This window comes from Pelodiscus sinensis, chromosome 1, assembly GCF_052426305.1.
Source record: "Pelodiscus sinensis isolate ZL-2025 chromosome 1, ASM5242630v1, whole genome shotgun sequence".
Classification (NCBI taxonomy): Eukaryota; Metazoa; Chordata; order Testudines; family Trionychidae; genus Pelodiscus; species Pelodiscus sinensis.
This window is the reverse complement of record NC_143052.1, coordinates 181,809,998-181,825,184: the sequence shown is the minus strand read 5'-3', so window position 1 is coordinate 181,825,184 and position 15,187 is coordinate 181,809,998.

Sequence of the window (15,187 nt, the reverse complement as noted above, 5' to 3'; positions counted from 1 at the left end):
CAATTGCTCTCAAGATATTTCAGTGGCCCTTTTCCACAATGTTATCTACTTCTCTGTTGGTGTGTCCTTATGTAGCAAAAGGTTGTTTTGAGTGTTCTAAGGTGTTTCCCCACTTATTTTATTTACTCAGAACATATTCTGTATTATTTGAGTGCCTGGCTGTAGATAAGTTTAGTTGGTGTCTTTGGGGTGATTACTGTATGTATGAAGGTAGATAGCATGATCTCTGTAATTAACTGCAGTGATCTTGATTGCTATTGACTTAACTTCAATTTATTCCATTATGGGAAGGTGTTCAAAAGCTCTGGACTGTCTGCTTTTGTAAATCAGCTAAATTGATTCACAGAAAAGATAATAAAGGGGGATAAACATGAACAAAAACATCGTTCAAACATAAAAGTGTACGGTAATGTTAAAATTCAGAGTCGTAAAGGAAGAGTGCATAAATACATTTTAGGAATCTTTATCAACACTAGATATTTGCATAAGAAGCTCTCCGCAATGGAAGAGGTAAAGGGACAGGTTCCAATATTTTTTGTTTATACTGAATAGTTACTTCATGAGACTTCATTGAAATCAATGGCTGCATCTAGACTGGCAAGTTTTTCCGCAAAAGCGGCTGCTTTTGTGGAAAATCTTGCCAGCTGTCTACACTGTCTACACTGGCCGCTTGAATTTACATAAGATTGTCAGTGTTCTTGCGCAAATACTATGATGCTCCCACTCAGGGATAAGCCCTCTTGTACAAATGCTTTTGCATAAGAGGGCCAGTGTAGACAGGTAAAAACTGTTTTGCGCAAAAAAGCCCCGATGGTGAAAATGGCGATCGGGGCTTTTGCACAAAAGCGTCCGTGCTAATCTAGACACTCTTTTCCGAAAATGCTTTTAATGGAAAAACTTTTCTGTTAAAAGCATTTGCGGAAAATCATGCCAGTCTAGACGCAGCCAATGGGTTTAAGTTAATGATCATTGTAAGAGCATAAGAATGAGTGGTATTTAGGGGTACAGATATCTTTGTACAGGAGATTGCAAATGTGATTCATATTGCTTATCAAGGTCTATTCATATAGTGGAATGAAAGAACAGAGATTGTTGTTAAACTATTTATTTTCCAAATGTATTCTTTAGGTGAGAGATTTTCCTTAGAGAACAAAAAACTGCCAATAAGCTTTTAGCATATCAGTCAAACATCTATTATTTGAGGCACTATAGGCTGTTTGAAGAGGAAGTACTTTCTTTATCTATAACTATAAAATCCTATTCTCAAACCCGTGAATCTATCCTGATAAAGGATATTTCATCACCAAAATGGTACACTCTATTTCAGTGTGCTTTGGTTGTGAAGGATTTAGCTGCATTTCATCTTTCTTGTGGTTCTTAAAAAATGAATTATTTCTGACATAAAGTAAGATTTCCAAGCACTTGAACATCTTTTTTTTTTTACCTTCAAGTATATAAAGTATTTCTTTCAATTATAAAATTTAAAAAATGAAAAAATTGGTTTTGTTTTCTTTATTCAGTGCTTTGCATTCCTCAAAAATCAATTTATGGTGTTGGTCCCAGTAACATGGCCAGAAAAAGACTGAAAAACCCCCAAGCCTATTATTTCTTAAATAGAACTTTGCCATAAGGAACATTTTCAACTAGTTTTTGTCACTACAACTGCTAGATTTTATCTAACATTGGAGACACAAGTTGAGAGAAAGTGAGAGAGACTTGCCTTATACCATCCAGATTTACAAAGTGACATCATAATGTTATTAACATTTCTAACAAGGATTTGATAAAAGCAACTTTTGGCATAAATTGGTTCCTTAGGGGACTGACTCATTCTATGGACTGAAAGTGCCTCAGACAATTTGACATAAAATCCAGTCAGACATTTCAAAGTAACAGAAGGATCCATCAGGTGCCATCAATTACAGGAACTGGTTGGTGCCCAGCAATTTTGAAAAAAAAAATCAGTTCACTTAAATACATGCCTAAATTATGGACTTTGAAGTCCTGCTCAGGCACACAGTTTTGAAAAATTTGGTCAGTGCATACAACATAGACTATGATCTATTAAAGAAAAGTATATATTAAGTTTGCACCCTATGCTGGAACACAATGTATGATCTGAAAAAGATCCAACAAATGGTTCAATATTGAATATTCAATACTGAAATTGATGGAAGTACAAACCATCAAGGAGAATAGAAATATTTCAGTTTGGTGTATAAGGAGCATTTTGTAATCTTTTGGCATGTCTCCATTCACTACACAAGAACATCAAGGTCTAAATATTGGAAAAGACATTAAAATGGCATCATAGAACCAGTGCTTTTTTTTTTACAGAAAGGTTTTATTACATAATGGTTGCCCCTGTAGGATGCTTGGCTCCAACATATACAATATGAGGAAGAAGTTGCTTGCAGAAAGAAATATTCTAGAAAGACTGTTTAAAATGTGAATTAGACAATAAATTAAAGAATTACACAACTAGCACTGAACCATTCGGTGAATATGACATCAAGTACTGAATAATTTTGACTGTAAATGCTCACTTCACTTTGTGACCATTTTAAGAAACATATTATTAAATTTAGTAACTTAGAAGCCTGAACAGCTACAATGTAAGATATCAAAAGGCATAGGAAGAACAAATGAGAGGGAAAAATTGTATTAAACAATGATTTTAGGAAAATTGTTCACATCTTTCAAGGTTAAGGAATCATCAACCATGGTAGATTTTATTGTTATTATTCTAGTATTCCTCGCACTTTTCCATGTATGTGGTGCTGTGGTTTTTGCCTTGTGTTTTAAAGGAGAGCAATCTCCAAAGCCTGCAATTTACATGTATTTATTTTAATTAGCTTTTTGCCATTATTTTCCTAATTGGAATTTGCATTAAATATGTTAAAAACAACAGTTGGCAAAAAGAAAGCTTATGTTTAAGCAGAGAGCACAAAGAAAACATGTTAGTAATATATTCTATAACTCAGTTTTGTGTATCACAGGCCATTAATAGTTAAAGAAGATACCCCTTTTGTTCATGGGGTACGGAGCTTATGCTTTTGAATCAGAAGGATCAAAACATAACCAATGTCTCTGCGAAGTGGTGAGTAGGCCTGTCCTATAAATTAATGATAACCATTACTTTATTAGCTGAGCATTGGCTGTATATTCTTTCTCTCTCTCTCTCTGTCACACATACACACACACACACACACAGTGTATAAGAATGTAGAAAACTGTTAAGGTTACAAAACAAAGCACTAAAGAGCCTACAAATGCTAAAGTTAACGTAGCCTATGTATCTCCTAACTCTCCTGATTGTGAGACTGCATCACAATAGCATTACTGCATAAACCTTAGAATCACAGAATCATAGTATTGGACCTTATGAGGTCATCGAGGTCAACCCCCTTTCATGTACAGGATGGAATTCCTGGTATTAGAGGGGATTTTCTATACCAGGAGAGCAAATGGGCATATGGAAACCTACATTCAAGCTGGTGTTGTGCCTGATTTGAAGTGGGGACTTGAATATTTATGTGAGTACCTAAACTACAGGGATATGGGTTAAAGTGTGGTAGGAGATGTTTATTTCTTATATATTCTTTTTTCACAAGACATTTTTTAGAATGTTCAGTCTTGTCCCAATACAGAATGAGAACAACTTTGAAGTCATGACAATTTTTGTGAGACAAGAAACGTCTAGTTCTGAGTATTTAGCCATGTAACCATAACTGTCTTGAAACAGTACCAGAATTGAAATGTATCCAGAATTGTAGTGCATGTATCAATTAAGAATGTAATTATACTTGAATGAGAATGTAACTATCTTGTTAAAATGAGCCTGTTGTAAATGCTTGTAACAGAACTGTGACTGCTTATATATATATATCTGTATATGACTAATGTGTTAATCAATATGTATATCAGCCGTATATGTTAACCAAAATGGCTGCTCCATATGTCAATCAAAGACTCCATTACTGTATGTGAGAATGGCACGTAGCACACGTCTCATAAGTAAACCTGTTGAGATTCAAAGGTAACGAAATGCATTCCTGTTGGGATTTAAACTTAATAAGATGCATTTGTTATGACTCTCTTAGCCAATCATTTTAAACTATGCCGGAATGGCATTGTATGTGGACCAATCATTTTAAACTTGAAACCTTATGAATATTCATAAGCCTAAGGTGTATAAGTTTGTGCCTCGCAGTAGTTTCGCTTGCGTCGGGCTGCTGTAGCGTTGGGCTTGGGTTCTAGGTTAGAGTATGAAAGAGATCTAGTCTTGGTCATAGGTATTTGAAGAGTAAATGAAGTAATTTAGATTCCAGGTACAAAACTGGGTGGAAAGCCTATAGTTTTATCCTGCTTCTTTTAGGTTAGATTAGGTTCAGTTAGTGTAGTTTAGTATTTAGTATAGTTTAGTTATTGTTGTCATGTGTGTCCGTCAGGCTGCGTCGCAGTTCGCTTATTGGCCGTCTTCGTGTCTGTACGGCGGGCACATCGGAGATTAGGTAGGATTTTATTTTAGTTAGGATTAGGATTAGGTTAGTCCAGAGGGTTAGCATCAATCGACGTCCAGCCGCGCCGAAGTGCAGGAAGAGGACCTGGAGATGTGACGACTTCGCGGAAGGCGAACCAGCCGTCTTCGCACTCAACCTGCCTTCGTAGGGTGCCTGGCTGCTCCTCGCCCTAGGCTTTACATTAGCCAAAGGCAGGGGTGTCCAAACTTTTTTCAAAGAGGGCCAGATTTGAAGAAGTGAACATGCGTGAGGGCCGTCCCCGCACTCTCAGCCCCAAGGCGGAGGGCACGCAGGGTCGGAGGCGGGCGGAGAGCACAGGGCACGCCGGCCTCACGGCGGCCCGGGGGCAGGGCGAACCCGCAGCCAAGTAGGGGAGCGGGGCTGCGGACGTGCCCTACAGGGCAGGCTCTAGGACCGCGGAGGCCATGGGCGGCGGCGGCAGCGGCAGCACGGCCGGAAGCGGTGCGCTGGGCACGCCAGTTCAAAAGAGCACCGGGGAGCCAGGAGAGGGGAGGAAGCGGGGGCCGTATTAAATCGGAACACGGGCCGCAATTGGCCCGCGGGCCGGACTTTGGACATGCCTGGCCAAAGGCTTGCAAGTTGCCAGCATCGAGACATCCATCAAGGGACACCTGGTTGTTCCTCACCAAAGACTTTACATTAGGCGACGACTTGTAGGTCACCAGCAACCCCACCATCGCCGCTGCATCGAAGACTCTGGTATTTGTATAAGGAACATTAGGGGGACTGCCCTCCCATGTTTATTTGATGTATATGTGTTTTGTTAGCTAAATTGGTTGTTAGTATAATATAGTCTTGTGGTTTTAAACCTTATTTAATTTGTTAAGTCTTTATTTACGCAACCTTTATCTCTGAGGGTATGTCTACACTACAGCGCTAATTCGAAATAAGATAATTTGAACTAACGCATCTAGAACTAAAAACTAGTTCGAATTAGCGTTTTGCTAATTCGAACTAGCATGTCCACATTAAGTGGACCCTGAACCGGAATTAAGGATGGCCGGAAGCAGTGCCGGCAGGGCATCAGAGTAGGACTTAGAGCATGGAGATGCTGTCTCAGGCTAGCCGAGGGCTGTGCTTAAAGGGACCCGACCCCCACCCCAGACAGACAGTTCTCAGGGGTGCCCCACTTGCAAAGCAGTCCTGGCTTGGATTGCCCAGAATACCCACACTGGGCACATCACACCACTCGGCCATCAGACCGGATGCACTTGCTGCAGGCCGCCATCTGGGGAGAGGGGGCAATTGGGGGGCTGCAGGAGAGCTTCCACCCCCAGAAGCCTGCAGAGACAGCCCAGTCCTCCCCATCGGGGGCTCGTGCCCCATTCCTCCCTCACCTCCTTCCACTTACCCTTCCCTAGCCCCCCTTCCTGATGTACAAAATAAAGAAAACGTGTGGTCAAAAATAGAATCTCTCTTTATTGAACAAAACTCGGGGAATCTGGGAAAGGGAGGTGGGAGAGGGGAAGAGAGAGGGTGAGAGAAGGGAGGGCAACTACAATGATCAGAGGTTTGGAAGAGGTCCAATATGAAGAGAGGCTAAAGAGACTGGGACTTTTCAGTTTAGAAAAGAGGAGACTGAGGGGGAATAGGATAGAGGTCTATAAAAGCATGAGTAGGGTGGAGAGGGTGCATAAAGAAAAGTTCTTCATTAGTTCCCATAATAGAAGGACTAGAGGACACCAAAGGAAAGGAATGGGTAGCAGGCTTCAAACTAGTAACAGAAAGTTCTTCCTCACAAAGAAAAGAGTCAACCTGTGGAACTCCTTGCTTCAGGCGGCTGTGAAGGCTAGAACTAGAACAGAGTTTAAAGAGAAGTGAGATAAAGTGATGGAGGTTGGGTCCATGGAGTGCTATTAGCCAGCGGGTAGGACTGGTGTCCCTACCCAAAGTTTGTGGAAGGCTGGAGATGGATGGCACGAGACAAATGGCTTGGTCACTGTCTTTGGTCCATCCCCTCCAGGATTCCTAGGGTCGGCCAAATACTTCAAAATACTTCAAAGTAGGAATAAGAGATCCTCCGGAAAAGGGCTTTATTCTTGAGGATTGCGCCAGTCTAGATGCCAGTCTAGATGCTTTTTTCCAGCTTTTCCCCAAGCCGGAAAAAAAGCGGTGGCCATGTTTATTTAAATCCCGCGGGGGATATTTAAATCCCCCGCGGATTTCCCTATTCTGAAGTTGGAAATTAACATGCCTCTTCCGGAGAAGGGGCCAATGTAGACGTAGCCTGAGAGATTACACACAGGTGATTAGATACTGTATGGGGCATCCGCCCCTTTAAATACCATCCCTAAGCGGATGAGCACAGATATAAGCTAGCTGATCCGGAGAGCTATCCCTGATAGTCTGCTCTGAATCTGTAGTTTAATCTAATAAAACATCCGGATTTTTTAATGGAATTATTTTAATAAAAGCTTTGACCCTGATTCAGATTAGATATCTGTTTGTTTTAATCGGAGCCTACATGCAACACCGCAGTATCTTAACTTGACTGCAAAGAGCACTCTCCCAAGGCCAAAATAGTGTAGCACAGTGCTCCACATTTGTTTCCATTTTGGGGCAGGAGCCAAATTGCTGTGTGAAGAAGCATAAATCTCTGACTCTTCAGTCTAGAGTTTTAATTTTGCTCCAAAAATTGGGATGGGGAGGGTGTCCTTGGAGCAGCTAAACCTCATAGGCTACGACTACACTGCAGAGTTTTTGCACATAAACAGCTGGTTTTGCGCAAAAACTTGTGGAGCATCCACTCCTCAAGTGTGGTTTTGTGGAAGAAAATTTACAGTGAATTGATAGAACAGAGGGGGTTCTATTCCTTCTATGAGGAATAACTCCTTTTTGCGCAAGACCTTTTGCCTTTTTGCGCAAGACCAAAAAGGTAAGTGAGGATGGGAAATGGGGTTTTTGTGCAAAAACAGCCTATCAAAAGAAGCACAGGTACCCTAGTGGCCATTCGGTTAATGGCAATCAGAGCTTTCTTGCGAGAGAGCATCCATGCAGTCTGGATGCTCTCTTATACAAAAGAGCATAACTTTCCGAAGACCTTTTGCAGTGTCGATATGCTCTTGTGCAAGAAGTTTTCTGTGGAAGATATCTTCTGCAAAAAGCTTCTTACACAAGAAACCTGCAGTGTAGTTGTAGCCTTAAACTGCTGTTTTGTAAAAACTTGTGAACACCAGCCTAGGAACATCCATATACATGTGAAGTATTGCCTTCAGGAGTGCCTCCGACTTATCTGGAACTTCCTCTAGAAAGAAAGAAAGAAAGAAAGAAAGAAAGAAAGAAAGAAAGAAAGAAAGAAAGAAAGAAAGAAAGAAAGAAAGAAAGAAAGACTTTCAAGTTTCCAGCAAAACCACCCAAACTGCTGCACTTCCCAATGAAAAACATAACAGCTAGGTTTATTCAGACTCCCATGTTTAATCAAATCTGGAGCTGTTGCTTTTCTCACATCTATTACATATAGAGTGAAAAAAAAGGAAAACGCATATAGTGGTTGCATGAACATGATGTTGCTGCCGGTGCAAATGCACAGCATGTCAAACTCTCTCAATTTGCATAGCAATTAATATATGAGAACAAGCTGTAAAACCGAACACAGACAAATCTGATATGAAAACAGATTTCATGCTGAGGTTATTAAGGTGTTATTAGAAACATAGCTAAGTGAAAAACAAGATTCTAAAGCAACACTGAGCCTGATCCACAACTATTTTCCTTCAGCTTTACTCTGGGTCATTGATTTCAATGGAATTGCTCCAGTATAAAACCAAATAAGCAAGGAGAGTGGCAAATTATATGAAATTGGGGGTATCCCTTTTAGCTTCAAAGAGAAAATCTGTTACAAATCTCACTTCTGTCTGAAATAACATCCTCTCAAGCATTTCACACTCCCTGAAATCATGTCTGGCCCTAGAAAAACAAGATCTATGGAACAGGTGAGCACTAGAAGATGCTCATGGTGAGGGGATATAGCAACATGTTTTTAAATTCTGCTCTCTGCTTATTTTTCTTACGTGATTTTTGGCCACAGTTCAATTTGATTGCTTGGAATCTCTTTCCTGCTGTGCATTGAAAGGATATTAGAGTAGACTTGGCCAACAAATAAACATACATTTAAAAATACATGAATATCTGATAGAAATTCACTAGCTTAACCGATATTTAATATGCATGAGTAGTCTGATGTATCCTGGGACTTTCCTAGAAAAAATATTGTTCATCAGATACGACTGACATTTTTAACTGGAGAAAAAGTGTTATTGCTAATCAGAACAGACGTAAGGGACCTTTAATGCAAATTACCATTTGTGTCTAGCATTCAATGGAAAATTTTCAATCCGATGTCAACTTTTGTGAGCTGGAATGCTATAAAAAATTGAGATCTGAATATTAAAATTTCAAAAATTAATATGTAATCTGTACTTCAGAGAATATCATCTTGTTTTATGGGATTTCTCTATATATTTACGTGTCATGTATTTTCAGGTACATGGAGTCAATTCTATAATTAACAATGTATCTGTACCTTTAGGCAGAATTCAACTGAAATCAATGGGTCTCTGGAGGATGCAAGAGTCCAGCCATGTTTTCTATATTCAGAATCAGGACCATATTCTGTTCTGTTCTGTTCTAGACTGCATAAAATTAACAGTATTTTACCACAAAGAAGTTTGCAAATGTTAGATGATACAGTTCAAAATATTCAAATCAGTTGACACTCCCTTCCGCCCCAGGAGTAAACTAACTTCAGTTAGTTGAGTTATGTATAGTAAATAATACTGATTATTTTCTTAAACCCACTTCTGCATAGTCCTTCAGCTTGGATAGCATGTGCTTCAAGTAACATAACAAGGGTGAAATCCTGGCCTTACCAAAGTTAATGGGAACTTTGCCATTGACTACAATAGGAACAGAATTTCACACACTCACTTTGAAACCTTAAATCAAATCAACTATATATTGATTGGGGGGAGAGGGGAATTAGAATGACACGTTATATATTAATATTTTTTCTATAACTCTAGAATTTCATTGCAGGAAGATCATTCTTGATCAGTATAATTCAAAATCGCTATTACACTGAGGCAGCAATTCTGTGTGTGTGTTGCTCTTTTGTTTCCCTAACTTTATAAAACAAAATTCCATATAAGAATAGAATTTAGCCATTAGGAATCTTTGCACCTAAGCATTTGTGCTTACCAGCAATTTTGCTGGAGTAGAATATGCAAATTTTAGTTTGATATTTAATTGCTGTAACTATATAATTCCTTGTCATTAAATTACAGCATATTATAGCCATTACATATAGTAAGGGGACAGTTAAGTGAAGGTAATCAATGCTCTTCCTGAAATCAATGCAAGCCAAATGTTCTATCATTTAACTATAATGATTCTCTTTGAAGCATGTTATTATTAGATCTAGAACTGTGTAACAGGATTATCCACATTAATATTTACATTATTATTATCATTCCACATTTGAGATTGCAGTATGAAAAGTACAGAATAAATTACCTTTAAGAACATGAGCAGAAGTCAAAATTCAACCATACAAATTTTGGGAACTCAAGGTAGGACCCAGCTACCTGTGATTAGGAAGACTAAAAACATTATAGAGAAGAAATCCTAATGAACAAACAGAAGTGAGGAGCCAAGAATAAAAATGGCAGTACAAAAGTGGATCAGAATATATGTAATAAATATAATTGTGCTTCTACAATGTATATAGACTATATACAAATTGTTTTAAAAGGATTGACCAATACACAGAACTGCATGGGATGTACCAAAGATGGACTATAAAGGGTCTCACATCAAGAGGACAAGTAGAATTTCACTGTGACGATTTCTGGTGAGGTTCAAAGGTCTTCAGAAAGCAGTGTAACATCCTCCTATTACAGATAGGAAAAAAAAAAAGCTAACTTAACCATAGTTCACAGCAACTGAGTGTAAGGCTGAGAAAAGCTCCATTCAATTGCTATAATCACTAAACCACACTCCCTCTCCAAAACAGATTTAGACAAATCTTAGAGAGAATGGTGAAATAAGTATACTGAATGATAACATACAGTGGGATCTTTTTATTAAAGAAGATTCACTTTCTCTATTGGTCAAAAATTATCTCTGATCCTGTCAGTTGTGTAAGAAATAATGTCTCCAGGTACTCCTATTCTGCAAAATAAAAGACAGGGGCTCTGCAACTAAAGCACCAAACTACATCAAAATTTAGAACAGGTGGTTAACAAAAGCTGTATAAGAATGCCCACTTTCACGACTAAAAATATACACCTTAATATTACTAATAATTGACATAATGATTAATAATAGCATAAAGGAAACATTGTACTCAAGGACTTTATTTAATGAGACTTCTGCTACTGCATCTTTTCACACATTTCTTTGAAGTTTACATCATAACTAGTCAAATCCACCTTTGCTTCCTGCATGCATTCAGGCTGTCTTCTGTCAATCTTGAGTGCAAATTACTTTTGATGTAATTCAAATGAGAGAAAGCCTGCTCACACATATTGATGGAGCCAGACAATGAAAATAAGGCCAACCTGACATTCTGCATGATGTTGTATGTGACAGGAAGTTCTTTACAAGTTTGCAGAATCAGATTATCATCATGCTCCAATTTCTTCGTGTTAGCCCATTTGTTCAGTTTTGCCAGTTCTGCACATTGTTGAGCAAGGTGTTCTAAATCAGAATTTAACTTGACAAATATTTCTACCCAGATATCCGACTCCTTGAAATCTGCTATTACCATTTTCAAATCTCTGACTGAGATGACTGGAATGACTGTCAAATACAGTTCTTCAACAGATGATTAATGTGGATGAACCATAAACTTAAACAAAGCACTGTATTTGCAAAAGTCAACAAAACAAGACTTCAATGCCATGAGGAGTTCAGAAATAAACACAGCAAGCTGCTGCAAATCAAGACTGTTATTTCGATTCTCTTTTTGATCCAAATCACAAAACTTTCAAAATGTGCCAGTCTTGCCCATCTCAATATCTTTGATATAAACAGCCTATTTTGACTGCCTGCAGCAGAGTCAGGACTGTGTTTTTTTACTCTTGTAGCTTAAGGTTCAATTCATTCAGATGACCGGTAATGTCAATGAGATAGTAAAACTTGAGCAGCCAGTCAGTCTGAAAGCTTGGTGTGTTTGATTCCCTTTATAACCAAAAATGGCTTAATCTCATTTATACAGGTAGCAAAACGAGACAAAACGTTGCCAACAAGATAACCAGCGAACACTGTGCATTTGTAGATTGAGGTATTCATAATATACTTCCTTGATCAGTGACTGAAATTGATGGTGATTAAGATCTTGGGCAAGAATCCAATTGACAATGTGAACGACAAGTTCCATTACATTCCTGAGTTCAGTTCCACAAGATTGCACACAAAGTATGTCTTGATGAACAATGCAATCACAGGTCAAAAGTGGGTGGTTCAGCTGTTCTGACAAGAGTAAGAAATCCCCTGTGTTTGCTGACCATGAGAGGTGCATCGTCCATACATACAGAGACAAGATTATCTAACTATATTTTTTTCTCGTTTACATGTTTATCATAGTTTAAGGATGTGTTTACCCCTTGTTTGATTTTTCATTGGTAATATTTCAATCATGTCTTTGTGCACAGCATTTCCACAAATATATTCTCAGAATACACAACTGATTAACACCATGTGTCTTGTCCAAAGCAAACAAAAAATAAGTAGCTGTACTCACATTTTGCATTTGTTCCATGTAGATTTGATGGGCCATTTTCACTGCTTTGTCATGGACTCTTTTGGCCAATAATGGCATGTTTTGAAATTTCTATAAGCTTTTTGTCCTTGTTGTGAAACTTATCAAATACTTCATGACCAATTTTTAGCATGCATCTCTTCATGTAATCTTTGTCAGTGAAATGCTTCCTTTCTTGATTAATGCTGTATGAGCCTGCAAAACTTGCAGACTAGGTCTACACAGCCCAGTCTTGTACAAGAACATATGCAAATGAGGCATGGCAATGAAATATCGCCACACCTCATTTGCATACTTAAAGAGCCTCCATTTTTGTGCAAGTGTAGACTACACTACTCCTTCTTGCACAAAACCCCCCTCTTGCGCAAGAGTTGTTCCGCCTGAAAATAAGCAGCAGAACAGCTCTTGTGAATGAGGAGGTTTTTGAACAAGAAGGAACAATGTAGACTGCTTCTTCTTCTGCAAAAGCCCCTTACATAAAAATAGCAGCTCATTAAGTATGCAAATGAGGTGCGGCGATATTCATCACCATGCCTCATTTGCATATGTTCTTGTGCAAGACTGGGCAGTATAGACGTAGCCACAGAGTTAAAATCCCACCTTTTTTTGACCATGCAGCAGGCTATTTTGTCTAATCTGCATTTTTTGTTTCAGCTCCTTGCAGGCCTTTTTTTGTGAGTCACTCTCAAGGTATTTGCTGCATGTTTTGTCATGTAATTTGTTTTGTTTGTTTGTTTGTTAACAGTCACTACAAATGAGATAATATGGCGACCCAGACCTATCCACAAATGCATGTCTACTCCTTTTTGAAAATATTGATACTCGTCATCTTTCTTTCTCTGTGCCATTTTTACTGTTATGGGGTTATAGAGTTCACCATCATGTATGACTATGGAAAGATTTCTCGACCAATCAAATAAAAATTGAATATCCATGACCCCTAATGAGTGGCAAGAATGGACAGTTGTTAAAATCAACAGTTAAAGGTGAAATGGACAAAAAATCATCTTGACGTGAGTAATTATGAGGTTTTTGTTCATTTTGAATTATTTTTTCATTTTAATTTAAAAAGCTGTGTGTATTTTGACAAAAGAACCATATTTGGTTCCATAGTGAGCCATATTTGGCTCTAGAGCCACAGGTGGCAGATCCCTGATATTGAATAAAATGCCTTATAAATTTTACATTCTAAATTATATTTAGGAGAGCAACAAGAAGACTGGAGTTTATAGAAACAGTTATGCTGGACAAGTTTTGGACAATTGCTCCTGCAGAAGGAGAAAAATAAATCACAGAAATCATTTTCTCCTCTGTCTCTCCCTTGGACAATGCTTCAGCATGCAAGTGAAATCTTCTTTTTGTTTGTTTGTTTGTTCTTAACTAAAACCAAGGAAAGCAAAGCAAATAACCCACCCTAAATAGTATCTCAAGCTAGAAATCTCACATATGACAAATGAGAGGTTGGGGTTTTTTTTCTAAGAAAGTTAAGTTGATGGGAATTTCTGAGGAGAAAGGAAGCAGTGAGATTCCAGAATGACTAAGGGAAAGGAAGTGACAATTCAGAACCTACTGTGAAATGAAGTATGACAGCACAATTTGGAACTAATAAATCTGCAAAAATGGGTGAGACAAGTTAAGCAAATGAATGTAATGCTCATGCAAACTGCAGATGCACACAGAAACATGGAATTCAAAGTCACTTAAGGAAACTAATGAGATAATCTAGAGTAGAGGACCTCAAACTTCCAGTTCAAGAACTCTTCTAAGTATGGTTCCAAAATCTCCCTCTCTCTTCAATGACTCACTTAATAATTCTAATTAAAATGCCCCGCACCTCCTTTCTGCTGGAGTCAATCTACTTAGTTCAGCACAGTCTGGGATTTTCCCCAAGAAAAAAAGTCCAAGGATCATCCTCCCTTGAGGAAAAAAAAAAATTTGCTAAGAGATACTGTTTAGTGCAATTGTATGTATGATGGGGGAGGAGGAAATAATCATATTAAAATTCAGATATAAAAGTTAACTCTTATCGGAATAGTCTGTGCAGCAGCCAGAGAAAAGGATGACATTCACCAGAGGCTCAGAGAGTAGCATGGTCACAAGAATTTACTGTATGCAAGACATTTTACATAAATTATTTTTAAATGTCAACATAGCAGACATCTTCCGAGCCCTCTTATTTATTTTATCTTCCTTCTTGCCATGATATTTCCTCATTCCATTTTTCTTCTGTTGTGTTTCTGTTGTGTTTCCTCTATTATTCCCCCTCTGCTTTCAGTGTGTCATCTCATTTTTCTTTAATCTTCCTCATTATCCTTTCTTTTTCTTCAGTATCATTTGTGCTACAAAAGGGGAGGCTTAATATATGGTCCTAAATGTTGAGAAAGCTATAATGGTAATATTATATATGAACATATTGTAGTAAACTCAATTTTGAGTTCTTTCTGCCTGAGGCTATTTTATATTACACACTCTGAAAACTCTGAGAACCATAACATTACACATTGAAGACTGCAGTAAGAATAGGTCAAGTTTTCATCCCATTACATGCTTATTGTAATCTTTTCTTCAAAGGAATGAATCTGTGTAGTGCCATTTTCCTTTCCCTTTGAAATTTTGATCACTAAAATAAAATATCAACATTTTAAATGTCTCAATCTATGAAAGGTGCTTTATTACTTCAGCTTTTTCAATAGTCCATATTACAATTGCTCTACCCCTCCATTCCACATGCACTTTACAGGCTCACTAATCTGTGGAGAGAATGTGCAGTGAACAGCACAAAACAATGATGAACAAAGATAAAAAATTAAAAGTGGCAAAGCCTACTTTCTTATTTAACATAATTCTTGGAGCTCATTCCTTTCTTGGGAAATGGAACAAGGCC